This window comes from Dermacentor variabilis, chromosome 9 (assembly GCF_050947875.1).
Source record: "Dermacentor variabilis isolate Ectoservices chromosome 9, ASM5094787v1, whole genome shotgun sequence".
Lineage (NCBI taxonomy): Eukaryota > Metazoa > Arthropoda > Arachnida > Ixodida > Ixodidae > Dermacentor > Dermacentor variabilis.
The window spans coordinates 7,868,715-7,894,353 of record NC_134576.1 but is presented as its reverse complement, the minus strand read 5'-3'; the positions used below and the strand labels follow the sequence as shown (position 1 = coordinate 7,894,353).

The 25,639-nt window shown below is 45.7% G+C and overlaps 13 non-coding genes across 13 annotated transcripts; all 13 read left to right on the top strand.

The window, feature by feature from the left end:
* The first annotated feature begins 600 nt into the window (after nucleotides 1-600).
* Nucleotides 601-673, top strand: TRNAS-CGA (transfer RNA serine (anticodon CGA)). Its single transcript has one exon. It is a non-coding gene; the product is annotated as a tRNA-Ser (tRNA).
* A 3,192-nt stretch (nucleotides 674-3,865) lies between these two features.
* TRNAS-CGA (transfer RNA serine (anticodon CGA)) lies at nucleotides 3,866-3,938 on the top strand. The gene has a single exon. It is a non-coding gene; the product is annotated as a tRNA-Ser (tRNA).
* An 860-nt stretch (nucleotides 3,939-4,798) lies between these two features.
* Nucleotides 4,799-4,871, top strand: TRNAS-CGA (transfer RNA serine (anticodon CGA)). Its single transcript has one exon. It is a non-coding gene; the product is annotated as a tRNA-Ser (tRNA).
* Nucleotides 4,872-5,732: 861 nt separating this feature from the next.
* On the top strand, nucleotides 5,733-5,805 carry TRNAA-CGC (transfer RNA alanine (anticodon CGC)). Its single transcript has one exon. It is a non-coding gene; the product is annotated as a tRNA-Ala (tRNA).
* Nucleotides 5,806-6,667: 862 nt separating this feature from the next.
* TRNAS-CGA (transfer RNA serine (anticodon CGA)) lies at nucleotides 6,668-6,740 on the top strand. Its single transcript has one exon. It is a non-coding gene; the product is annotated as a tRNA-Ser (tRNA).
* An 859-nt stretch (nucleotides 6,741-7,599) lies between these two features.
* Nucleotides 7,600-7,672, top strand: TRNAS-CGA (transfer RNA serine (anticodon CGA)). Its single transcript has one exon. It is a non-coding gene; the product is annotated as a tRNA-Ser (tRNA).
* Nucleotides 7,673-8,532: 860 nt separating this feature from the next.
* TRNAS-CGA (transfer RNA serine (anticodon CGA)) lies at nucleotides 8,533-8,605 on the top strand. Its single transcript has one exon. It is a non-coding gene; the product is annotated as a tRNA-Ser (tRNA).
* A 1,794-nt stretch (nucleotides 8,606-10,399) lies between these two features.
* Nucleotides 10,400-10,472, top strand: TRNAS-UGA (transfer RNA serine (anticodon UGA)). The gene has a single exon. It is a non-coding gene; the product is annotated as a tRNA-Ser (tRNA).
* A 1,328-nt stretch (nucleotides 10,473-11,800) lies between these two features.
* TRNAS-CGA (transfer RNA serine (anticodon CGA)) lies at nucleotides 11,801-11,873 on the top strand. The gene has a single exon. It is a non-coding gene; the product is annotated as a tRNA-Ser (tRNA).
* Nucleotides 11,874-12,266: 393 nt separating this feature from the next.
* Nucleotides 12,267-12,339, top strand: TRNAT-CGU (transfer RNA threonine (anticodon CGU)). The gene has a single exon. It is a non-coding gene; the product is annotated as a tRNA-Thr (tRNA).
* A 1,328-nt stretch (nucleotides 12,340-13,667) lies between these two features.
* Nucleotides 13,668-13,740, top strand: TRNAS-CGA (transfer RNA serine (anticodon CGA)). The gene has a single exon. It is a non-coding gene; the product is annotated as a tRNA-Ser (tRNA).
* A 2,259-nt stretch (nucleotides 13,741-15,999) lies between these two features.
* Nucleotides 16,000-16,072, top strand: TRNAS-CGA (transfer RNA serine (anticodon CGA)). The gene has a single exon. It is a non-coding gene; the product is annotated as a tRNA-Ser (tRNA).
* Nucleotides 16,073-22,639: 6,567 nt separating this feature from the next.
* Nucleotides 22,640-22,712, top strand: TRNAS-CGA (transfer RNA serine (anticodon CGA)). Its single transcript has one exon. It is a non-coding gene; the product is annotated as a tRNA-Ser (tRNA).
* Nucleotides 22,713-25,639: the final 2,927 nt, after the last annotated feature.

The following is a 25,639-nucleotide window of genomic DNA, read 5'->3' as shown; positions in this document are numbered from 1 at the left end:
ACGTGCTCGTGACGCCTGCGGCAACGAGGACGTTCCACGTCCGCCGCCAAGGTCTGTGAGTGGTGGCGCTGGCTAACACTCCCATGGTTTAATAGCACACATAAATTCCCTAGAAAGTTGATGGGGAAACAACGCCGCGGTAGCTCAATTGGTAGAGCATCGCACGCGAAATGCAAAGTTTGTGGGTTCGGTTCCCACCTAAGCCAAGTTGTTTTTTTCATCCGCTTTAATTTCTAATAATTTATCGTTTCTTCATAACATTTATTAGGCACAACTAATTTCCCCTATGTTGTCCTAGATGTCAGTCCTTGTTGGCTTCTCATGATATGACTAATAAATATCGGGCCTCTCGGTTAACCCCCTTTCTTCTCGTTTATTACATAACGAGGGTCTCGAATCCGGCAAGATTGATGCCTTCAGGTAGCATATGTGGGTTTATTGACCAGTTGCCTTCACACAAAAAGATCACTTTCTCGTGACACCTGCGTCAACGAGGACGATCCACGTCCGCCGCCAAGGTCTGTGAGTGATGGCGCTGGCTAACACTCCCAGGGTTTAATAGTACACATAAATACCCAAGAAAGTTGATGGGGAAATAGCGCCGCGGTAGCTCAATTGGTAGAGCATCGCACGCGAAATGCGAAGGTTGTGGGTTCGGTTCCCACCTGCGGCAAGTTGTTTTTTCATCCGCTTTAATTTCTAATAATTTATCGTTTCTTCATGCCATTTAATAGGCACAACTAATTCCCCCAATGTTGTCCTTGCTGTCAGTGCTTGTTGGCTTCTTATGATATGACTAATAAATATCGGGCCCCTCGGTTAACCCCCTTTCTTCTCGTTTATTGCATAGCGAGGCTCTCCAATCCGGCAAGATTGATGCCTTCAGGTAGCATATGTGGGTTTATTGACCAGTTGCCGTCACCCGAAAAGAACACTTTCTTGTGACGCCTGCGTCAAGGAGGACGCTCCACGTGCACTGCTAAGGTCTGTGATTGGTTGCGCTGGCTAACACTCCCAGGGTTTTACTAGTACACATAAATACCCAAGAAAGTTCATGGGAAACAGCGCCTGGGTAGCTCAATTGGTAGAGCAACGCACGCGAAATGCGAAGGTTGTGGGATCGGTTCCCACCTGCGGCAAGTTGTTTTTTCATCCACTTTAATTTCTTATAATTTATCGTTTCTTCATGCCATTTATTAGGCACAACTTATTTCCCCTATGTTCTCCTTGCTGTCAGTGCTTGTTGGCTTCTCATGATAAGACTAATAAATATCGGGCCCTATGGTTAACCCCCTTCCTCTCGTTTTTTACATAACGAGGGTCTCGAATGCGTCAACATTGATGCCTTCAGGCAGCATATGTGGGTTTATTGACCAGTTGCCTTCACCAAAAAGATCACGTGCTCGTGACGCCTGCGGCAACGAGGACGTTCCACGTCCGCCGCCAAGGTCTGTGAGTGGTGGCGCTGGCTAACACTCCCATGGTTTTACTAGTACACATAAATACCCTAGAAAGTTGATGGGGAAACAACGCCGCGGTTGCTTAATTGGTAGAGCATCGCACGCGAAATGCAAAGGTTGTGGGTTCGGTTCCCACCTAAGCCAAGTTGTTTTTTTCATCCGCTTTAATTTGTAATAGTTTATCGTTTCTTCATACCATTTATTAGGCACAACTAATTTCCCCTATGTTGTCCTAGATGTCAGTTCTTGTTGGATTCTCATGATATGACTAATATATATCGGGCCTCTCGGTTAACCCCCTTTCTTCTCGTTTATTACATAACGAGGGTCTCGAATGCGGCAAGATTGATGCCTTCAGGTAGCACATGTGGGTTTATTGACCAGTTGCCTTCACACAAAAAGATCACTTTCTCGTGACGCCTGCGTCAACGAGGACGTTCCACGTCCGCCGCCAAGGTCTGTGAGTGATGGCGCTGGCTAATACTCCCAGGATTTACTAGTACACATAAATACCCAAGAAAGTTGATGGGGAAACAGCGCCGCGGTAGCTCAATTGGTAGAGCATCGCACGCGAAATGCGAAGGATGTACGTTCGGTGCCCACCTGCGGCAAGTTGTTTTTTTCATCCGCTTTAATTTCTAATAATTTATCGTTTCTTCATACCATTTATTAGGCACAACTAATTTCCCCTATGTTGTCGTCGCTGTCAGTCCTTGTTGGCTTCTCATGATATGACTATTAAATATCGGGCCTCTCGGTTAACCCCCTTTCTTCTCGTTTATTACATAGCGAGGGTCTCCAATCCGGCAAGATTGATGCCTTCAGGTAGCATATGTGGGTTTATTGACCAGTTGCCTTCACCCGAAAAGATCACTTTCTTGTGACGCCTGCGTCAAGGAGGACGTTCACGTCCGCCGCCAAGGTCTGTGAGTGGTGGCGCTGGCTAACACTCCCAGGATTTTACTAGTACACATAAATACCCTAGAAAGTTGATGGGGAAACAGCGCCGCGGTAGCTCAATTGGTAGAGCATCGCATGCGAAGTGCGAAGGTTGTGGGTTCGGTTCCCACCTGCGGCAAGTTGTTTTTTTTCATTCGCTTTAGTTTCTAATAATTTATCGTTTCTTCATACCATTTATTAGGCACAACTAATTTCCCCTATGTTGACCTTGCTGTCAGTCCTTGTTGGCTTCTCATGATATGACTAATAACTATCGGGCCCCTCGGTTAACCCCCTTTCTTCTCGTTTATTACATAACGAGGGTCGCGAATCCGGCAACATTGATGCCTTCAGGTAGCATATGTGGGTTTATTGACCAGTTGCCTTCACCTGAAAAGATCACTTTCTCGTGACGCCTGCGTCAACGAGGACGTTCCACGTCCGCCGCCAAGGTCTGTGATTGGTTGCGCTGGCTAACACTCCCAGGGTTTTACTAGTACACATAAATACCCATGAAAGTTGATGGGGAAACAGTGCTGTGCAGCTCAATTGGTAGAGCAACGCACGCGAAATGCGAAGGTTGTGGGTTCGGTTCCCACGTGCGGCAAGTTGTTTTTTCATCCACTTTAATTTCTAATAATTTATCGTTTCTTCATGCCATTTATTAGGCACAACTAATTTGCCCTATGTTGTCCTTGCTGTCAGTGCTTGTTGGCTTCTCATGATATGACTAATAAATATCGGGCCCCACGGTTAACTCCCTTCCTCTCGTTTATTACATAACGAGGGTCTCGAATGCGGCAACATTGATGCCTTCAGGCAGCATATGTGGGTTTATTGACCAGTTGCCTTCACCCAAAAAGATCACGTGCTCGTGACGCCTGCGGCAACGAGGACGTTCCACGTCCGCCGCCAAGGTCTGTGAGTGGTGGCGCTGGCTAACACTCCCATGGTTTAATAGCACACATAAATACCCTAGAAAGTTGATGGGGAAACAACGCCGCGGTAGCTCAATTGGTAGAGCATCGCACGCGAAATGCAAAGTTTGTGGGTTCGGTTCCCACCTAAGCCAAGTTGTTTTTTTCATCCGCTTTAATTTCTAATAATTTATCGTTTCTTCATAACATTTATTAGGCACAACTAATTTCCCCTATGTTGTCCTAGATGTCAGTCCTTGTTGGCTTCTCATGATATGACTAATAAATATCGGGCCTCTCGGTTAACCCCCTTTCTTCTCGTTTATTACATAACGAGGGTCTCGAATCCGGCAAGATTGATGCCTTCAGGTAGCATATGTGGGTTTATTGACCAGTTGCCTTCACACAAAAAGATCACTTTCTCGTGACACCTGCGTCAACGAGGACGATCCACGTCCGCCGCCAAGGTCTGTGAGTGATGGCGCTGGCTAACACTCCCAGGGTTTAATAGTACACATAAATACCCAAGAAAGTTGATGGGGAAATAGCGCCGCGGTAGCTCAATTGGTAGAGCATCGCACGCGAAATGCGAAGGTTGTGGGTTCGGTTCCCACCTGCGGCAAGTTGTTTTTTCATCCGCTTTAATTTCTAATAATTTATCGTTTCTTCATGCCATTTAATAGGCACAACTAATTCCCCCAATGTTGTCCTTGCTGTCAGTGCTTGTTGGCTTCTCATGATATGACTAATAAATATCGGGCCCCTCGGTTAACCCCCTTTCTTCTCGTTTATTGCATAGCGAGGCTCTCCAATCCGGCAAGATTGATGCCTTCAGGTAGCATATGTGGGTTTATTGACCAGTTGCCGTCACCCGAAAAGATCACTTTCTTGTGACGCCTGCGTCAAGGAGGACGCTCCACGTGCACCGCCAAGGTCTGTGATTGGTTGCGCTGGCTAACACTCCCAGGGTTTTACTAGTACACATAAATACCCATGAAAGTTGATGGGGAAACAGTGCCTGTGCAGCTCAATTGGTAGAGCAACGCACGCGAAATGCGAAGGTTGTGGGTTCGGTTCCCACCTGCGGCAAGTTGTTTTTTCATCCACTTTAATTTCTAATAATTTAACGTTTCTTCATGCCATTTATTAGGCACAACTAATTTGCCCTATGTTGTCCTTGCTGTCAGTGCTTGTTGGCTTCTCATGATATGACTAATAAATATCGGGCCCCTCGGTTAACCCCCTTTCTTCTCGTTTATTACATAACGAGGGTCGCGAATCCGGCAAGATTGATGCCTTTAGGTAGCATATGTGGATTTATTGACCAGTTGCCTTCACCCGAAAAGATCACTTTCTCGTGACGCCTGCTTCAACGAGGACGTTCCAGGTCCGCCGCCAAGGTCTGTGAGTGGTGGCGCTGGCTAGCACTCCTAGGGTTTAATAGTACACATAAATACCCAAGAAAGTTGATGGGGAAACAACGCCGCGGTAGCTCAATTGGTAGAGCATCGCACGCGAAATGCGAAGGTTGTGGGTTCGGTTCCCACCTGCGGCAAGTTGTTTTTTCATCCGCTTTAATTTCTAATAATTTATCGTTTCTTCATGCCATTTATTAGGCACAACTAATTTCCACAATGTTGTCCTTGCTGTCAGTGCTTGTTGGCTTCTCATGATCTGTCTAATGAATATCGGGCCCCTCGGTTAACCCCCTTTCTTCTCGTTTATTACATAGCGAGGGTCTCTAATCCGGCAAGATTGATGCCTTCAGGTAGCATATGTGGGTTTATTGACCAGTTGCCGTCACCCGAAAAGATCACTTTCTTGTGACGCCTGCGTCAAGGAGGACGCTCCACGTGCACCGCCAAGGTCTGTGATTGGTTGCGCTGGCGAACACTCCCAGGGTTTTACTAGTACACATAAATAACCAAGAAAGTTGATGGGGAAACAGTGCCTGTGCAGCTCAATTGGTAGAGCAACGCACTCGAAATGCGAAGGTTGTGGGTTCGGTTCCCAACTGCGGCAAGTTGTTTTTTCATCCACTTTAATTTCTAATAATTTATCGCTTCTTCATGCCATTTATTAGGCACAACTAATTTGCCCTATGTTGTCCTTGCTGTCAGTGCTTGTTGGCTTCTCATGATATGACTAATAAATATCGGGCCCCACGGTTAACCCCCTTTCCTCTCGTTTATTACATAACGAGTGTCTGGAATGCGGCAACATTGATGCTTTCAGGCAGCATATGTGGGTTTATTGACCAGTTGCCTTAACCCAAAAAGATCACTTTCTCGTGACGCCTGCGTCAACGAGGACGTTCCACGTCCGCCGCCAAGGTCTGTGAGTGGTGGCGCTGGCTAACACTCCCAGGATTTTACTAGTACACATAAATACCCAAGAAAGTTGATGGGGAAACAGCGCCGCGGTAGCTCAATTGGTAGAGCATCGCACGCGCAATGCGAAGGTTGTGGGTTCGGTTCCCACCTGCGGCAAGTTGTTATTTCATCCGCTTTAATTTCTAATAATTTATCGTTTCTTCATGCCATTTATTAGGCACAACTAATTTCCCCAATGTTGTCCTTGCTGTCAGTCCTTGTTGGCATCTCATGATTTCACTAATGAATATCGGGCCCCTCGGTTAACCCCCTTTCTTCTCGTTTATTACATAGCGAGGGTCTCCAATCCGGCAAGATTGATGCCTTCAGGTAGCATATGTGGGATTATTGACCAGTTGCCGTCACCCGAAAAGATCACTTTCTTGTGACGCCTGCGTCAAGGAGGACGCTCCACGTGCACCGCCAAGGTCTGTGATTGGTTGCCCTGGCTAACACTCCCAGGGTTTTACTAGTACACATAAATACCCAAGAAAGTTGATGGGGAAACAGCGCCGCGGTAGCTCAATTGGTAGAGCAACGCACTCGAAATGCGAAGGTTGTGGGTTCGGTGCCCACCTGCGGCAAGTTGTTTTTTCATCCACTTTAATTTCTAATAATTTATCGTTTCTTCATGCCATTTATTAGGCACAACTAATTTCCCCTATGTTGTCCTTGCTGTCAGTGCTTGTTGGCTTCTCATGATATGACTAATAAATATCGGGCCCCTCGGTTAACCCCCTTTCTTCTCGTTTATTACATAACGAGGGTCGCGAATCCGGCAAGATTTGATGCCTTCAGGTAGCATATGTGGGTTTATTGACCAGTTGCCTTAACCCAAAAAGATCACTTTCTCGTGACGCCTGCGTCAACGAGGACGTTCCAGGTCCGCCGCCAAGGTCTGTGAGTGGTGGCGCTGGCTAACACTCCCAGGATTTTACTAGTACACATAAATACCCAAGAAAGTTGATGGGGAAACAGCGCCGCGGTAGCTCAATTGGTAGAGCATCGCACGCGAAATGCGAAGGTTGTGGGTTCGGTTCCCACCTGCGGCAAGTTGTTTTTTCATCCGCTTTAATTTCTAATAATTTATCGTTTCTTCATGCCATTTATTAGGCACAACTAATTTGCCCTATGTTGTCCTTGCTGTCAGTGCTTGTTGGCTTCTCATGATATGACTAATAAATATCGGGCCCCACGGTTAACTCCCTTCCTCTCGTTTATTACATAACGAGGGTCTCGAATGCGGCAACATTGATGCCTTCAGGCAGCATATGTGGGTTTATTGACCAGTTGCCTTCACCCAAAAAGATCACGTGCTCGTGACGCCTGCGGCAACGAGGACGTTCCACGTCCGCCGCCAAGGTCTGTGAGTGGTGGCGCTGGCTAACACTCCCATGGTTTAATAGCACACATAAATACCCTAGAAAGTTGATGGGGAAACAACGCCGCGGTAGCTCAATTGGTAGAGCATCGCACGCGAAATGCAAAGTTTGTGGGTTCGGTTCCCACCTAAGCCAAGTTGTTTTTTTCATCCGCTTTAATTTCTAATAATTTATCGTTTCTTCATAACATTTATTAGGCACAACTAATTTCCCCTATGTTGTCCTAGATGTCAGTCCTTGATGGCTTCTCATGATATGACTAATAAATATCGGGCCTCTCGGTTAACCCCCTTTCTTCTCGTTTATTACATAACGAGGGTCTCGAATCCGGCAAGATTGATGCCTTCAGGTAGCATATGTGGGTTTATTGACCAGTTGCCTTCACACAAAAAGATCACTTTCTCGTGACACCTGCGTCAACGAGGACGATCCACGTCCGCCGCCAAGGTCTGTGAGTGATGGCGCTGGCTAACACTCCCAGGGTTTAATAGTACACATAAATACCCAAGAAAGTTGATGGGGAAATAGCGCCGCGGTAGCTCAATTGGTAGAGCATCGCACGCGAAATGCGAAGGTTGTGGGTTCGGTTCCCACCTGCGGCAAGTTGTTTTTTCATCCGCTTTAATTTCTAATAATTTATCGTTTCTTCATGCCATTTAATAGGCACAACTAATTCCCCCAATGTTGTCCTTGCTGTCAGTGCTTGTTGGCTTCTCATGATATGACTAATAAATATCGGGCCCCTCGGTTAACCCCCTTTCTTCTCGTTTATTGCATAGCGAGGCTCTCCAATCCGGCAAGATTGATGCCTTCAGGTAGCATATGTGGGTTTATTGACCAGTTGCCGTCACCCGAAAAGATCACTTTCTTGTGACGCCTGCGTCAAGGAGGACGCTCCACGTGCACCGCCAAGGTCTGTGATTGGTGGCGCTGGCTAACACTCCCATGGTTTAATAGCACACATAAATACCCTAGAAAGTTGATGGGGAAACAACGCCGCGGTAGCTCAATTGGTAGAGCATCGCACGCGAAATGCAAAGTTTGTGGGTTCGGTTCCCACCTAAGCCAAGTTGTTTTTTTCATCCGCTTTAATTTCTAATAATTTATCGTTTCTTCATAACATTTATTAGGCACAACTAATTTCCCCTATGTTGTCCTAGATGTCAGTCCTTGTTGGCTTCTCATGATATGACTAATAAATATCGGGCCTCTCGGTTAACCCCCTTTCTTCTCGTTTATTACATAACGAGGGTCTCGAATCCGGCAAGATTGATGCCTTCAGGTAGCATATGTGGGTTTATTGACCAGTTGCCTTCACACAAAAAGATCACTTTCTCGTGACACCTGCGTCAACGAGGACGATCCACGTCCGCCGCCAAGGTCTGTGAGTGATGGCGCTGGCTAACACTCCCAGGGTTTAATAGTACACATAAATACCCAAGAAAGTTGATGGGGAAATAGCGCCGCGGTAGCTCAATTGGTAGAGCATCGCACGCGAAATGCGAAGGTTGTGGGTTCGGTTCCCACCTGCGGCAAGTTGTTTTTTCATCCGCTTTAATTTCTAATAATTTATCGTTTCTTCATGCCATTTAATAGGCACAACTAATTCCCCCAATGTTGTCCTTGCTGTCAGTGCTTGTTGGCTTCTCATGATATGACTAATAAATATCGGGCCCCTCGGTTAACCCCCTTTCTTCTCGTTTATTGCATAGCGAGGCTCTCCAATCCGGCAAGATTGATGCCTTCAGGTAGCATATGTGGGTTTATTGACCAGTTGCCGTCACCCGAAAAGATCACTTTCTTGTGACGCCTGCGTCAAGGAGGACGCTCCACGTGCACCGCCAAGGTCTGTGATTGGTTGCGCTGGCTAACACTCCCAGGGTTTTACTAGTACACATAAATACCCATGAAAGTTGATAGGGAAACAGTGCCTGTGCAGCTCAATTGGTAGAGCAACGCACGCGAAATGCGAAGGTTGTGGGTTCGGTTCCCACCTGCGGCAAGTTGTTTTTTCATCCGCTTTAATTTCTAATAATTTATCGTTTCTTCATGCCATTTATTAGGCACAACTAATTTCCACAATGTTGTCCTTGCTGTCAGTGCTTGTTGGCTTCTCATGATATGTCTAATGAATATCGGGCCCCTCGGTTAACCCCCTTTCTTCTCGTTTATTACATAGCGAGGGTCTCTAATCCGGCAAGATTGATGCCTTCAGGTAGCATATGTGGGTTTATTGACCAGTTGCCGTCACCCGAAAAGATCACTTTCTTGTGACGCCTGCGTCAAGGAGGACGCTCCACGTGCACCGCCAAGGTCTGTGATTGGTTGCGCTGGCTAACACTCCCAGGGTTTTACTAGTACACATAAATACCCATGAAAGTTGATAGGGAAACAGTGCCTGTGCAGCTCAATTGGTAGAGCAACGCACGCGAAATGCGAAGGTTGTGGGTTCGGTTCCCACCTGCGGCAAGTTGTTTTTTCATCCGCTTTAATTTCTAATAATTTATCGTTTCTTCATGCCATTTAATAGGCACAACTAATTCCCCCAATGTTGTCCTTGCTGTCAGTGCTTGTTGGCTTCTCATGATATGACTAATAAATATCGGGCCCCTCGGTTAACCCCCTTTCTTCTCGTTTATTGCATAGCGAGGCTCTCCAATCCGGCAAGATTGATGCCTTCAGGTAGCATATGTGGGTTTATTGACCAGTTGCCGTCACCCGAAAAGATCACTTTCTTGTGACGCCTGCGTCAAGGAGGACGCTCCACGTGCACCGCCAAGGTCTGTGATTGGTTGCGCTGGCTAACACTCCCAGGGTTTTACTAGTACACATAAATACCCATGAAAGTTGATGGGGAAACAGTGCCTGTGCAGCTCAATTGGTAGAGCAACGCACGCGAAATGCGAAGGTTGTGGGTTCGGTTCCCAACTGCGGCAAGTTGTTTTTTCATCCACTTTAATTTCTAATAATTTATCGTTTCTTCATGCCATTTATTAGGCACAACTAATTTGCCCTATGTTGTCCTTGCTGTCAGTGCTTGTTGGCTTCTCATGATATGACTAATAAATATCGGGCCCCACGGTTAACCCCCTTTCCTCTCGTTTATTACATAACGAGGGTCTGGAATGCGGCAACATTGATGCCTTCAGGCAGCATATGTGGGTTTATTGACCAGTTGCCTTCACCCAAAAAGATCACGTGCTCGTGACGCCTGCGGCAACGAGGACGTTCCACGTCCGCCGCCAAGGTCTGTGAGCGGTGGCGCTGGCTAATACTCCCAGGGTTTACTAGTACACATAAATACCCAAGTAAGTTGATGGGGAAACAAGGCCGTGGTAGCTCAATTGGTAGAGCATCGCACGTGAAGTACGAAGGTTGTGGGTTCGGTTCCCACCTGCGGCAAGTTGTTTTTTCATCCGCTTTAATTTCTAATAATTTATCGTTTCTTCATACCGTTTATTAGGCACAACTAATTTACCCTATGTTGTCCTTGCTGTCACTGCTTGTTGGCTTCTCATGATATGACTAATAAATATCGGGCCCCACGGTTAACCCCTTTCCTCTCGTTTATTGCATAACGAGTGTCTGGAATGCGGCAACATTGATGCCTTCAGGCAGCAGATGTGGGTTTATTGACCAGTTGCCTTCACCCAAAAAGATCACGTGCTCGTGACGCCTGCGGCAACGAGGACGTTCCACGTCCGCCGCCAAGGTCTGTGAGTGGTGGCGCTGGCTAACACTCCCAGCGTTTTACTAGTACACATAAATACCCTAGAAAGTTGATGGGGAAACAACGCCGCGGTAGCTCAATTGGTAGAGCATCGCACGCGAAATGCGAAGGTTGTGGGTTCGGTTCCCACCTAAGCCAAGTTCTTTTTTTTATCCGCTTTAATTTCTAATAATTTATCGTTTCTTCATACCATTTATTAGGCACAACTAATTTCCCCAATGTTGTCCTAGATGTCAGTCCTTGTTGGCTTCCCATGATATGACTAATAAATATCGGGCCTCTCGGTTAACCCCCTTTCTTCTCGTTTATCACATAACGAAGGTCTCGAATCCGGCAAGATTGATGCCTTCAGGTAGCATAAGTGGGTTTATTGACCAGTTGCCTACACCCAAAAAGATCTCTTTCTCGTGACGCCTGCGTCAACGAGGACGTTCCACGTCCGCCGCCAAGGTCTGTGAGTGATTGCGCTGGCTAATACTCCCAGGGTTTACAAGTACACATAAATACCCAAGTAAGTTGATCGGGAAACAGCGCCGCGGTAGCTCAATTGGTAGAGCATAGCACGCGAAATGCAAAGGTTGTGGGTTCGGTTCCCACCTAAGCCAAGTTGTTTTTTTCATCCGCTTTAATTTCTAATAATTTATCGTTTCTTCATGCAATTTATTAGGCACAACTAATTTCCACAATGTTGTCCTTGCTGTCAGTCCTTGTTGGCTTCTCATGATATGACTAATAAATATCGGGCCCCTCCGTTAACCCCCTTTCTTCTCGTTTATTACATAACGAGGGTCTCGAATCCAGCAAGATTGATGCCTTCAGGTAGCATATGTGGGTTTATTGACCGGTTGCCTTAACCCAAAAAGATCACTTTCTCGTGACGCCTGCGTCAACGAGGACGTTCCACGTCCGCCGCCAAGGTCTGTGAGTGGTGGCGCTGGCTAACACTCCCAGGATTTTACTAGTACACATAAATACCCAAGAAAGTTGATGGGGAAACAGCGCCGCGGTAGCTCAATTGGTAGAGCATCGCACGCGAAATGCGAAGGTTGTGGGTTCGGTTCCCACCTGCGGCAAGTTGTTTTTTCATCCGCTTTAATTTCTAATAATTTATCGTTTCTTCATGCCATTTATTAGGCACAACTAATTTCCACAATGTTGTCCTTGCTATCAGTGCTTGTTGGCTTCTCATGATATGACTAATGAATATCGGGCCCCTCGGTTAACCCCCTTTCTTCTCGTTTATTACATAGCGAGGGTCTCGAATCCGGCAACATTGATGCCTTCAGGTAGCATATGTGGGTTTATTGACCAGTTGCCTTCTCCAAAAGAAATCACGTTCTCGTGACGCCTGCGTCAACGAGGACATTCCACATCCGCCGCCAAGGTCTATGAGTGGTGGCGCTGGCTAACAATCCCAGGGTTTACTAGTACACATAAATACCCAAGAAAGTTGATGGGGAAATAGCGCCACGGTAGCTCATTTGGTAGAGCATCGCACGCGTAATGCGAAGGTTGTGGGTTCGGCTCCCACCTGCGGCAAGTTGTTTTTTAATCCACTATTATTTCTAATAATTTATAGTTTCTTCATTCCATTTATTAGGCACAACTAATTTGCCCTATGTTGTCCTTGCTGTCAGTGCTTGTTGGCTTCTCATGATATGACTAATAAATATCGGGCCCCACGGTTAACCCCTTTCCTCTCGTTTATTGCATAACGAGTGTCTGGAATGCGGCAACATTGATGCCTTCAGGCAGCAGATGTGGGTTTATTGACCAGTTGCCTTCACCCAAAAAGATCACGTGCTCGTGACGCCTGCGGCAACGAGGACGTTCCACGTCCGCCGCCAAGGTCTGTGAGTGGTGGCGCTGGCTAACACTCCCAGGGTTTTACTAGTACACATAAATACCCTAGAAAGTTGATGGGGAAACAACGCCGCGGTAGCTCAATTGGTAGAGCATCGCACGCGAAATGCGAAGGTTGTGGGTTCGGTTCCCACCTAAGCCAAGTTCTTTTTTTTATCCGCTTTAATTTCTAATAATTTATCGTTTCTTCATACCATTTATTAGGCACAACTAATTTCCCCAATGTTGTCCTAGATGTCAGTCCTTGTTGGCTTCCCATGATATGACTAATAAATATCGGGCCTCTCGGTTAACCCCCTTTCTTCTCGTTTATCACATAACGAAGGTCTCGAATCCGGCAAGATTGATGCCTTCAGGTAGCATAAGTGGGTTTATTGACCAGTTGCCTACACCCAAAAAGATCACTTTCTCGTGACGCCTGCGTCAACGAGGACGTTCCACGTCCGCCGCCAAGGTCTGTGAGTGATTGCGCTGGCTAATACTCCCAGGGTTTACAAGTACACATAAATACCCAAGTAAGTTGATCGGGAAACAGCGCCGCGGTAGCTCAATTGGTAGAGCATAGCACGCGAAATGCAAAGGTTGTGGGTTCGGTTCCCACCTAAGCCAAGTTGTTTTTTTCATCCGCTTTAATTTCTAATAATTTATCGTTTCTTCATGCCATTTATTAGGCACAACTAATTTCCACAATGTTGTCCTTGCTGTCAGTCCTTGTTGGCTTCTCATGATATGACTAATAAATATCGGGCCCCTCGGTTAACCCCCTTTCTTCTCGTTTATTACATAACGAGGGTCTCGAATCCAGCAAGATTGATGCCTTCAGGTAGCATATGTGGGTTTATTGACCGGTTGCCTTAACCCAAAAAGATCACTTTCTCGTGACGCCTGCGTCAACGAGGACGTTCCACGTCCGCCGCCAAGGTCTGTGAGTGGTGGCGCTGGCTAACACTCCCAGGATTTTACTAGTACACATAAATACCCAAGAAAGTTGATGGGGAAACAGCGCCGCGGTAGCTCAATTGGTAGAGCATCGCACGCGAAATGCGAAGGTTGTGGGTTCGGTTCCCACCTGCGGCAAGTTGTTATTTCATCCGCTTTAATTTCTAATAATTTATCGTTTCTTCATGCCATTTATTGGGCACAACTAATTTCCCCAATGTTGTCCTTGCTGTCAGTGCTTGTTGGCTTCTCATGATTTGACTAATGAATATCGGGCCCCTCGGTTAACCCCCTTTATTCTCGTTTATTACATAGCGAGGGTCTCCAATCCGGCAAGAGTGATGCCTTCCGGTAGCATATGTGGGTTTATTGACCAGTTGCCGTCACCCGAAAAGATCACTTTCTTGTGACGCCTGCGTCAAGGAGGACGCTCCACGTGCACCGCCAAGGTCTGTGATTGGTTGCGCTGGCTAACACTCCCAGGGTTTTACTAGTACACATAAATACCCAAGAAAGTTGATGGGGAAACAGTGCCTGTGCAGCTCAATTGGTAGAGCAACGCACTCGAAATGCGAAGGTTGTGTGTTCGGTTCCAACCTGCGGCAAGTTGTTTTTTCATCCACTTTAATTTCTAATAATTTATCGTTTCTTCATGCCATTTATTAGGCACAACTAATTTCCCCTATGTTGTCCTTGCTGTCAGTGCTTGTTGGCTTCTCATGATATGAATAATAAATATCGAGCCCCATGGTTAACCCCCTTTCCTCTCGTTTATTACATAGCGAGGGTCTCGAATGCGGCAACATTGATGCCTTCAGGCAGCATATGTGGGTTTATTGACCAGTTGCCTTCACAAGAAAAGATCACTTTCTCGTGACGCCTGCGTCAACGAGGACGTTCCACGTCCGCCGCCAAGGTCTGTAAGTGGTGGCGCTGGCTAACACTCCTAGGGTTTAATAGTACACATAAATACCCAAGAAAATTGATGGGGAAACAGCGCCGCGGTAGCTCAATTGGTAGAGCATCGCACGCGAAATGCCAAGGTTGTGGGTTCGGTTCCCACCTGCGGCAAGTTGTTTTTTCATCCGCTTTAATTTCTAATAATTTATCGTTTCTTCATGCCATTTATTAGGCACAACTAATTTCCCCTATGTTGTCTTTGCTCTCGGTGCTTGTTGGCTTATCATGATATGACTAATAAATATGGGGCCCATGGTTAACCCCCGTCCTCTCGTTTATTACATAACGAGGGTCTCGAATGCGGCAACATTCATGCCTTCAGGCAGCATATGTGGGTTTATTGACCAGTTGCCTTCACCCAAAAAGATCACGTGCTCGTGACGCCTGCGGCAACGAGGACGTTCCACGTCCGCCGCCAAGGTTTGTGAGTGGTGGCGCTGGCTAACACTCCCAGGGTTTTACTAGTACACATAAATACCCTAGAAAGTTGATGGGGAAAGAACGCCGCGGTAGCTATATTGGTAGAGCATCGCACGCGAAATGCGAAGGTTGTGGGTTCGGTTCCCACCTACGCCAAATTGTTTTTTTCATCCGCTTTAAGTTCTAATAATTTATCGTTTCTTCATACCATTTATTAGGCACAACTAATTTCGCCTATGTTGTCCTAGATGTCAGTCCTTGTTAGCTTCCCATGATATGACTAATAAATATCGGGCCTCTCGGTTAACCCCCTTTCTTCTCGTTTATTACATAACGAGGGTCTCGAATCCGGCAAGATTGATGCCTTTATGTAGCATATGTGGGTTTATTGACCAGTTGCCTACACCCAAAAAGATCACTTTCTCGTGACGCCTGCGTCAACGAGGACGTTCCACGTCCGCCGCCAAGGTCTGTGAGTGATGGCGCTGGCTAATACTCCCAGGGTTTACTAGTACACATAAATACCCAAATAAGTTGATGGGGAAACAGCGCCGCGGTAGCTCAATTGGTAGAGCATCGCACGCGTAATACAAAGGTTGTGGGTTCGGTTCTCACCTGCGGCAAGTTGTTTTTTCATCCGCTTTAATTTCTAATAATTTATCGTTTCTTCATACCATTTATTAGGCAGAACTGATTTCCACAATGTTGTCCTTGCTGTCAGTGCTTGTTGGCTTCAAATGATATGACTAATAAATATCAGGCCCCATGGTTAACCCCTTTTCCTCTCGTTTATTACATAGCGAGGTTCTTGAATGCGGCAACATTGATGCCTTCCTGCAGCATATGTGGGTTTATTGACCAGTTGCCTTCACAAGAAAAGATCACTTTCTCGTGACGCCTGCGTCAACGAGGACGTTCCACGTCCGCCGCCAAGGTCTGTGAGTGGTGGCGCTGGCTAACACTTTCATGGTTTTACTAGTACACATAAATACCCTAGAAAGTTGATGGGGAAACAACGCCGCGGTAGCTCAATTGGTAGAGCATCGCACGCGAAATGCGAAGGTTGTGGGTTCGGTTCCCACCTGCGGCAAGTTGTTTTTTCATCCGCTTTAATTTCTAATAATTTATCGTTTCTTCATGCCATTTATTAGGCACAACTAATTTCCACTATGTTGTCCTTGCTGTCAGTGCTTGTTGGCTTCTCATGATATGACTAATAAATATCGGGCCCCTCGGTTAACCCCCTTTCTTCTCGTTTATTATATAGCGAGGGTCTCCAATGCGGCAAGATTGATGCCTTCAGGTAGCATATGTGGGTTTATTGACCAGTTGCCTTCACCCAAAAAGATCACGTGCTCGTGACGCCTGCGGCAACGAGGACGTTCTACGTCCGCCGCCAAGGTCTGTGATTGGTTGCGCTGCCTAACACTCCCAGGGTTTTACTAGTACACATAAATACCCAAGAAAGTTGATGGGGAAACAACGCCGCGGTAGCTCAATTGGTAGAGCATCGCACGCGAAATGCAAAGGTTGTGGGTTCGGTTGCCACCTAAGCCAAGTTGTTTTTTTCATCCGCTTTAATTTCTAATAATTTATCGTTTCTTCATACCATTTATTAGACACAACTAATTTCCCCGTATGTTGTCCTTGCTGTCAGTCCGTGTTGGCTTCTCATGATATGACTAATAACTATCGGGCCCCTCGGTTAACCCCCTTTCTTCTCGTTTATTACATAACGAGGGTCGCGAATCCGGCAACATTGATGCCTTCAGGTAGCATATCTGGGTTTATTGACCAGTTGCCTTCACCCGAAAAGATCACTTTCTCTTGACGCCTGCGTCAACGAGGACGTTCCACGTCCGCCGCCAAGGTCTTTGAGTGGTGGCGCTGGCTAACACTCCCAGGATTTTACTAGTACACATAAATACCCAAGAAAGTTGATGGGGAAACAGCGCCGCGGTAGCTCAATTGGCAGAGCATCGCACGCGAAATTCGAAGGTTGTGGGTTCGGTTCCCACCTGCGGCAAGTTGTTATTTCATCCCCTTTATTTTCTAATAATTTATCGTTTCTTCATGCCATCTATTAGGCACAACTAATTTCCCCAATGTTGTCCTTGCTGTCAGTGCTTGTTGGCTTATCATGATATGACTAATAAATATCGGGCCCCATGGTTAACCCCCTTCCTCTCGTTTATTACATAACGAGGGTCTCGAATGCGGCAACATTGATGCCTTCAGGCAGCATATGTGCGTATATTGACCAGTTGCCTTCACCCAAAAAGATCACGTGCTCATGACGCCTGCGGCAACGAGGACGTTCCACGTCCGCCGCCAAGGTCTGTGAGTGGTGGCGCTGGCTAACACTTTCATGGTTTTTAGTAGTACACATAAATACCCTAGAAAGTTGATGGGGAAACAACGCCGCGGTAGCTCAATTGGTAGAGCATAGCACGCGAAATGCAAAGGTTGTGGGTTCGGTTCCCACCTAAGCCAAGTTGTTTTTTTCATCCGCTTTAATTTCTAATAATTTATCGTTTCTTCATACCATTTATTAGACACAACGAATTTCCCCTATGTTGTCCTTGCTGTCAGTCCTTGTTGGACTGACAGCAACAGAAACGCGCAGAAATGCGCGTTTGAGGAGCGGAATCCGAAGCTGCTACCGTCACTGCTGGAGGAACCTACACGTGTCCACGGATCGTCCCCCTCCCTCCGTTCTCTACTGGCAAGCCGCACCTGCGCACTACTGTCCGATATCAACGGCGTCCCCTATATAACCACTGCACGACGGTTCCCACATCATTCACGGAGCAATCCTGGCAGCCTTCGCAACCAGGCAGAGGCTAACCGCCTTCTTCGTTCATTGCGGAAATGCGCGTTTGAGGAGCGGAATCCGAAGCTGCTACCGTCACTGCTGGAGGAACCTACACGTGTCCACGGATCGTCCCCCTCCCTCCGTTCTCTACTGGCAAGCCGCACCTGCGCACTACTGTCCGATATCAACGGCGTCCCCTATATAACCACTGCACGACGGTTCCCACATCATTCACGGAGCAATCCAGGCAGCCTTCGCAACCAGGCAGAGGCTAACCGCCTTCTTCGTTCATTGCAGGTGTGTATCCTGTATCTTTGATTACATCGATCTTAGGCTACTGGATTGCTCCGTTCGTGTTTGTGTCCAGCATGGGTGATAAGCCTCCTTCAACTATAAAAGAACTTGTAAAGGCTATGACTGACTTGAGTGCACAGTTTAACTCTAAGCAAAGTGAACTAAAGCAAGATATAAAGCATGTGATTGAATCTGAAATGGAGTCTGTCAAAACTTCAATGGGCTTTATCAATGAAAAGTTCGAAGAATTTAGAACAGAGATCTCTGAGCTCAAAAAGACCCTGTCTGACGTGAAAAACGTAAACCTGGAAATGAAAAAAGAAAACAACCGACTCACAAATGAAGTGAAAACTCTCAGGCACGAATTGACTGAACTGCAGCAGTACAGTAGAAGAAATAACCTTGAAATCAAAGGCATCCCTCCAGCACCCACTGAAAATCTGATTTCAGTGATGACATCGATCTGTCATCTCTTGAGCACCAAGTTCGATGAATCCGATGTTGAAGCTATCCATCGTGTGCCCTCAAAAAACAAGGACGAACCCAACATCATTGTTAAGTTTGCTTCCAGGAAAGTGAGAGACAGCATTCTGAAAACAGCGAAAAAGCAACGGCTGAACACTACACTTCTGAGCTTTGACGATCACGAAAATCCCGTGTTCATCAACGAACATTTGTGCCCGGCAAACAAAATTTTGCTAGGTAAAGCACGGAAAGCCAAAAAGGAAAAACAGTGGAAACACGCATGGGTATCAGATGGCAAGATCCTGATGCGCAAGACAGATACCTCGCATGTTCTACATATAACCTGTGACGCTGATCTTGCTCAGGTAGTCTAGAAACATGGCCTTTTCCGTCGAGGAAATCAGTGCTAAGTGGCACGAGAGCGAAAACCTTTCCATTTTTCATTGCAATGTCCGCAGCATAAATAAAAATTTAGACCAACTCACTGTACATTTATCGCAACATTCTTTCCAGTATGATCTTATCGCTGTAACTGAAACCTGGCTTAAGAAAGGAGAAATACCGTACATACCGGGTTACACAACGCTATCTTTACCAAGAGATAGCACCGCACGAGGGGGTGGCGTTGTTCTTTTTATAAAAAACGGCATAGATTATCAACAGCTCTCGGATTCCTCTCTGAGCTCTAATACCACAGAAGCACTTTTTATTCGCCTTAAGACAGACGTCGTAATAGGCGTGGTATATCGTCCGCCAAACACGTGCACAAGTCAGTTCATATCTGATATGGAGTCCATTCTGGTTCCTCTGATGTCTTTTAATAATCAGTTAGCAATAGTTGGTGATTTCAATATCGACTTATTAAAGGATGACTGTCCAGATTATATTTTCTTACTGGAATCGTTCAACCTCAAGAATGTTATCAATGTGCCCACTAGAATTACACATCAGTCTGCAACAATTATTGATCACATCTTATGTAACCGTGATATGGATGCCTGCGCTGGTGTTTGTAACCAAAACATTGCTGATCACTGTTCAACTTTTCTGTTTCTGCCACGGTCGGGTATCGATTGTATTTGCCCTACCCATACCAATGTATTTTCACGGGTGGACTACGCGCATGTCAGGCGTTTGCTCGAATCTATTCATTTCGAAAATCTGTGTCACAGTGACGTTCACACAGAATTTGCTAACTTCGTATCTGCTGTTTCCGATGCAATTACTAAGTCAACACTGAAGTTTTCTCGGCACAACTACAAACATGCCATATGTCCTTGGATTACTGAGGAAATACTCACAGTATTGAAAAAGAAGGATTCATACTATAATAAGCTCAAAAACAACAGAACAAATGCTTATTACTTGAAACAGTTTAAGTATTACAGAAACAAATCCGTGGCGCTGATGAGAAAATCAAAGAAATTGTATTATACTAATTTGGTTAATCGTCAAGGAAATGACACAAAGCAAGTATGGAAGATTGTAGGAGAAGTTACGGGAACAGCTAAAAGAAAACAGATTGTTCCTGTCAACTTGTCAATAGAGACTGCAGACCAGTTTAATCAGTTCTTCACAACATACGGTCAGAACAGTGCGCAACCTACTCCCTTAGCTTCAGTGACATCCGACATACCTCGATGTATTAATAATGAATTCAGTTTCTCGAACATTACTAGCGATGAAGTTGCAAGTGTTGTGGCGAACATGCCCACGAATAAAGCGGCCGGGCCAGACGGCATAATGGCTAAGGTAATCAAGGACAACATTGATTTGTTTTGTGTTCCTTTGTGCAGAATATTCAATCATGCGATACACTCTAGCTTATACCCCGATACTTTAAAAGTTGCAAAAGTTGTTCCGATATTTAAAACTGGTGACCCTAACAACCCGTCTAGTTACAGGCCAATATCTGTACTGAGTGTCGTCAATACCATTTTTGAAAAATTAATTGCTTTCCAACTGAAAACCTTTCTTGATGTTAATCATATTATTTGTCCTCAGCAACACGGATTTGTTTCTAGCAGGTCCACGTCCACGGCTGTTATTACTCTATCACAGCTTATCCTATCTGCTCTTCATAACCATAATGTTGCTGTAAGCGTATTTATAGACATCAAAAAAGCTTTCGACACAGTTTCACACTCCATTCTTTTAATGAAACTGGAAGCATATGGTGTGCGTAGCGGGGCCCTTGAATTCTTTAAAAGTTATCTTTCTTCACGACAGCAGCAAGTTGTCCTCAAACAGTTCAAGTCTGCATACCAAACTGTTACGTGTGGTGTACCCCAGGGGTCAGTTCTGGGACCGCTTTTATTTTCGCTCTTTATTAATGACCTCCCCAATGCAATACAGTGTTCTCAAATTTTGATGTATGCGGATGACACTGCACTTATCTTTACTGGCAACTCACTTGAATCAATAGAAAATCCTATTAACAATGAACTCCAACGTATCTCGACCTGGTTTCGTAATAATCATCTAACTTTAAACACTGAAAAAACTAAATATGTTATTTTTCGTTCAAAACAAAAGTGTATTGAATTAAGTGATTTTTCTATATGTGTTGACAACAATGTTATTGATAGTGTGTCTTCTTTTAAATATTTAGGGGTCATGTTCGACTGCCACTTGTCTTGGAAGGAACAGGTGCACAGTGTGTGTAAAAAGGTTGCGTACGGTTGTTTTACCTTGTCTAAGGCACGGCGGCACTTTCCACCTGCTATTCTTAGATCACTGTATTTTTCATTATGTCACAGTCATCTCAGTTATTGCAGTGAATCATGGGGAATCACATACAAAACGTATTTAACACCATTGCTAAGACTACAAAAACGTGCCTTAAAAACCATGGGATTACCATCTTCGAATAGTTCTAACAATAACATTTTTGACGCAATGCAAATCATGTCATTCACAACCTTACGCGATTACAAAATAGCTCTTATGGTTAATAATATTATAAATACCAACTACCCCTTACCTCTTGGTGCATTCAGTATTCCCGTCCGCAACACTAGACAAGCCAGCAATGGCAATTTTAACCTTCCTATTTGCCATAATGCGTACGGAGAAAGACGAATAGAATTTACAGGAGCGAAAATTTGGAACTCGTTGCCAATTGAAGTAAAGCAAGCTAGGAATTTCAAACTGACATGCAAGAAACATTTTTTGGGAATGGAAGCAAGGCTACAAAGTTAGTTTTTCTTCAATGTGTTTGTGATTGCTGTCCTATATGTTATTTTGTATTGGACCGCTTACTAGCCTCATTGGCTATCGGTCCAAATATCTGTGTATACATTTTGTTTGTGTTACTCAATAAAGACTTCTTGATTCTTGATTCTTGATTCTTCTCATGATATGACTAATAACTATCGGGCCCCTCGGTTAACCCCCTTTCTTCTCGTTTATTACATAACGAGGGTCGCGAATCCGGCAACATTGATGCCTTCAGGTAGCATATGTGGGTTTATTGACCAGTTGCCTTCACCCGAAAAGATCACTTTCTCGTGACGCCTGCGTCAACGAGGACGTTCCACGTCCGCCGCCATGGTCTGTGAGTGGTGGCGCTGGCTAACACTCCCAGGATTTTACTAGTACACATAAATACCCAAGAAAGTTGATGGGGAAACAGCGCCGCGGTAGCTCAATTGGCAGAGCATCGCACGCGAAATACGAAGGTTGTGGGTTCGGTTCCCACCATCCGCTTTAATTTCTAATAATTTATCGTTTCTTCATGCCATTTATTAGGCACAACTAATTTCCCCAATGTTGTCCTTGCTGTCAGTGCTTGTTGGCTTCTCATGATATGACTAATAAACATCGGGCCCCTTGGTTAACCCCCTTTCTTCTCGTTTATTACATAGCGAGGGTCTCCAATCCGGCAACATTGATGCCTTCAGGTAGCATATGTGGGTTTATTGACCAGTTGCCTTCACCCGAAAAGATCACTTTCTCGTGACGCCTGCGTCAAGGAGGACGTTCCACGTCCGCCGCCAAGGTCTGTATGTGGTGGCGCTGCCTAACACTCCCAGGATTTTACTAGTACACATAGATACACAAGAAAGTTGATGGGGAAACAGCGCCGCGGTAGCTCAATTGGTAGAGCATCGCACGCGAAATGCGAAGGTTGTGGGTTCGGTTCCCACCTGCGGCAAGTTGTTATTTCATCCGCTTTAATTTCTAATAATTTATCGTTTCTTCATGCCATTTATTAGGCACAACTAATTTCCACAATGTTGTCCTTGCTGTCAGTGCTTGTTGGCTTCTCATGATATGACTAATGAATATCGGGCCCCTCGGTTAACCCCCTTTCTTCTCGTTTATTACATAGCGAGGGTCTCTAATCCGGCAAGATTGATGCCTTCAGGTAGCATATGTGGGTTTATTGACCAGTTGCCGTCACCCGAAAAGATCACGTGCTCGTGACGCCTGCGTCAAGGAGGACGCTCCACGTGCACCGCCAAGGTCTGTGATTGGTTGCGCTGGCTAACACTCCCAGGGTTTTACTAGTACACATAAATACCCAAGAAAGTTGATGGGGAAACAGTGCCTGTGCAGCTCAATTGGTAGAGCAACGCACTCGAAATGCGAAGGTTGTGGGTTCGGTTCCCACCTGCCGCAAGTTGTTTTTTCATCCACTTTAATTTCTAATAATTTATCGTTTCTTCATGTCATTTATTAGGCACAACTAATTTGCCCTATGTTGTCCTTGCTGTCAGTGCTTGTTGGGTTCTCATGATATGACTAATAAATTTCGGGCCCCACGGTTAACCCCCTTTCCTCTCGTTTATTACATAGCGAGGGTCTGGAATGCGGCAACATTGATGCCTTCAGGCAGCATATGTGGGTTTATTGACCAGTTGCCTACACCCGAAAAGATCACTTTCTAGTGACGCCTGCGTCAACGAGGACGTTCCACGTCCGCCGCCAAGGTCTGTGAGTGATGGCGCTGGCTAATACTCCCAGGGTTTACTAGTACACATAAATACCCAAGTAAGTTCATGGGGAAACAGCGCCGCGGTAGCTCAATTGGTAGAGCATCGCACGCGTAATACAAAGGTTGTGGGTTCGGTTCTCACCTGCGGCAAGTTGTTTTTTCATCCGCTTTAATTTCTAATAATTTATCGTTTCTTCATACCATTTATTAGGCACAACCAATTTCCCCAATGTTGTCCTTGCTGTCAGTGCTTGTTGGCTTCTCATGATATGACTAATAAATATCGGGCCCCTCGGTTAACCCCCTTTCTTCTCGTTTATCACATAGCGAGGGTCTCCAATCCGGCAACATTGATGCCTTCAGGTAGCATATGTGGGTTTATTGACCAGTTGCCTTCACCCGAAAAGATCACTTTCTTGTGACGCCTGCGTCAAGGAGGACGCTCCACGTGCACCGCCAAGGTCTGTGATTGGTTGCGCTGGCTAACACTCCCAGGGTTTACTAGTACACATAAATACCCAAGTAAGTTCATGGGGAAACAGCGCCGCGGTAGCTCAATTGGTAGAGCATCGCACGCGAAATACAAAGGTTGTGGGTTCGGTTCTCACCTGCGGCAAGTTGTTTTTTTCATCCGCTTTATTTTCTAATAATTTATCGTTTCTTCATACCGTTTATAAGGCACAACTAATTTCCCCTATGTTGTCCTTGCTGTCAGTCCTTGTTGGCTTCTAATGATATGACTAATAAATATCGGGCCCCTCGGTTAACCCCCTTTCTTCTCGTTTATTACATAACGAGGGTCGCGAATCCGGCAAGATTGATGCCTTCAGGCAGCATATGTGCGTTTATTGACCAGTTGCCTTCACCCAAAAAGATCACGTGCTCATGACGCCTGCGGCAACGAGGACTTTCCACGTCCGCCGCCAAGGTCTGTGAGTGGTGGCGCTGGCTAACACTTTCATGGTTTTACTAGTACACATAAATACCCAAGAAAGTTGATGGGGAAACAGCGCCGCGGTAGCTCAATTGATAGAGCATCGCACGCGAAATGCGAAGGTTGTGGGTTCGGTTCCCACCTGCGGCAAGTTGTTTTTTCCATCCGCTTTATTTTCTAATAATTTATCGTTTCTTCATACCGTTTATAAGGCACAACTAATTTCCCCTATGTTGTCCTTGCTGTCAGTCCTTGTTGGCTTCTAATGATATGACTAATAAATATCGGGCCCCTCGGTTAACCCCCTTTCTTCTCGTTTATTACATAACGAGGGTCGCGAATCCGGCAAGATTGATGCCTTCAGGTAGCATATGTGGGTTTATTGACCAGTTGCCGTCACCCGAAAAGATCACTTTCTTGTGACGCCTGCGTCAAGGAGGACGCTCCACGTGCACCGCCAAGGTCTGTGATTGGTGGCGCTGGCTAACACTTTCATGGTTTTACTAGTACACATAAATACCCAAGAAAGTTGATGGGGAAACAGCGCCGCGGTAGCTCAATTGATAGAGCATCGCACGCGAAATGCGAAGGTTGTGGGTTCGGTTCCCACCTGCGGCAAGTTGTTTTTTTCATCCGCTTTATTTTCTAATAATTTATCGTTTCTTCATGCCATTTATTAGGCACAACTAATTTGCCCTATGTTGTCCTTGCTGTCAGTGCTTGTTGGCTTCTCATGATATGACTAATAAATTTCGGGCCCCACGGTTAACCCCCTTTCCTCTCGTTTATTACATAACGAGGGTCTGGAATGCGGCAACATTGATGCCTTCAGGCAGCATATGTGGGTTTATTGACCAGTTGCCTTAACCAAAAAAGATCACGTGCTCGTGACGCCTGCGGCAACGAGGACGTTCTACGTCCGCCGCCAAGGTCTGTGAGTGGTGGCGCTGGCCAACACTCCCAGGGTTTTACTAGTACACATAAATACCCTAGAAGGTTGATGGGGAAACAACGCCGCGGTAGCTCAATTGGTAGAGCATCGCACGCGAAATGCGAAGGTTGTGGGTTCGGTTCCCACATAAGCCAAGTTGTTTTTTTCATCCGCTTTAATTTCTAATAATTTATCGTTTCTTCATACCATTTATTAGGCACAACTAATTTCCCCTATGTTGTCCTTGCTGTCAGTCCTTGTTGGCTTCCCATGATATGA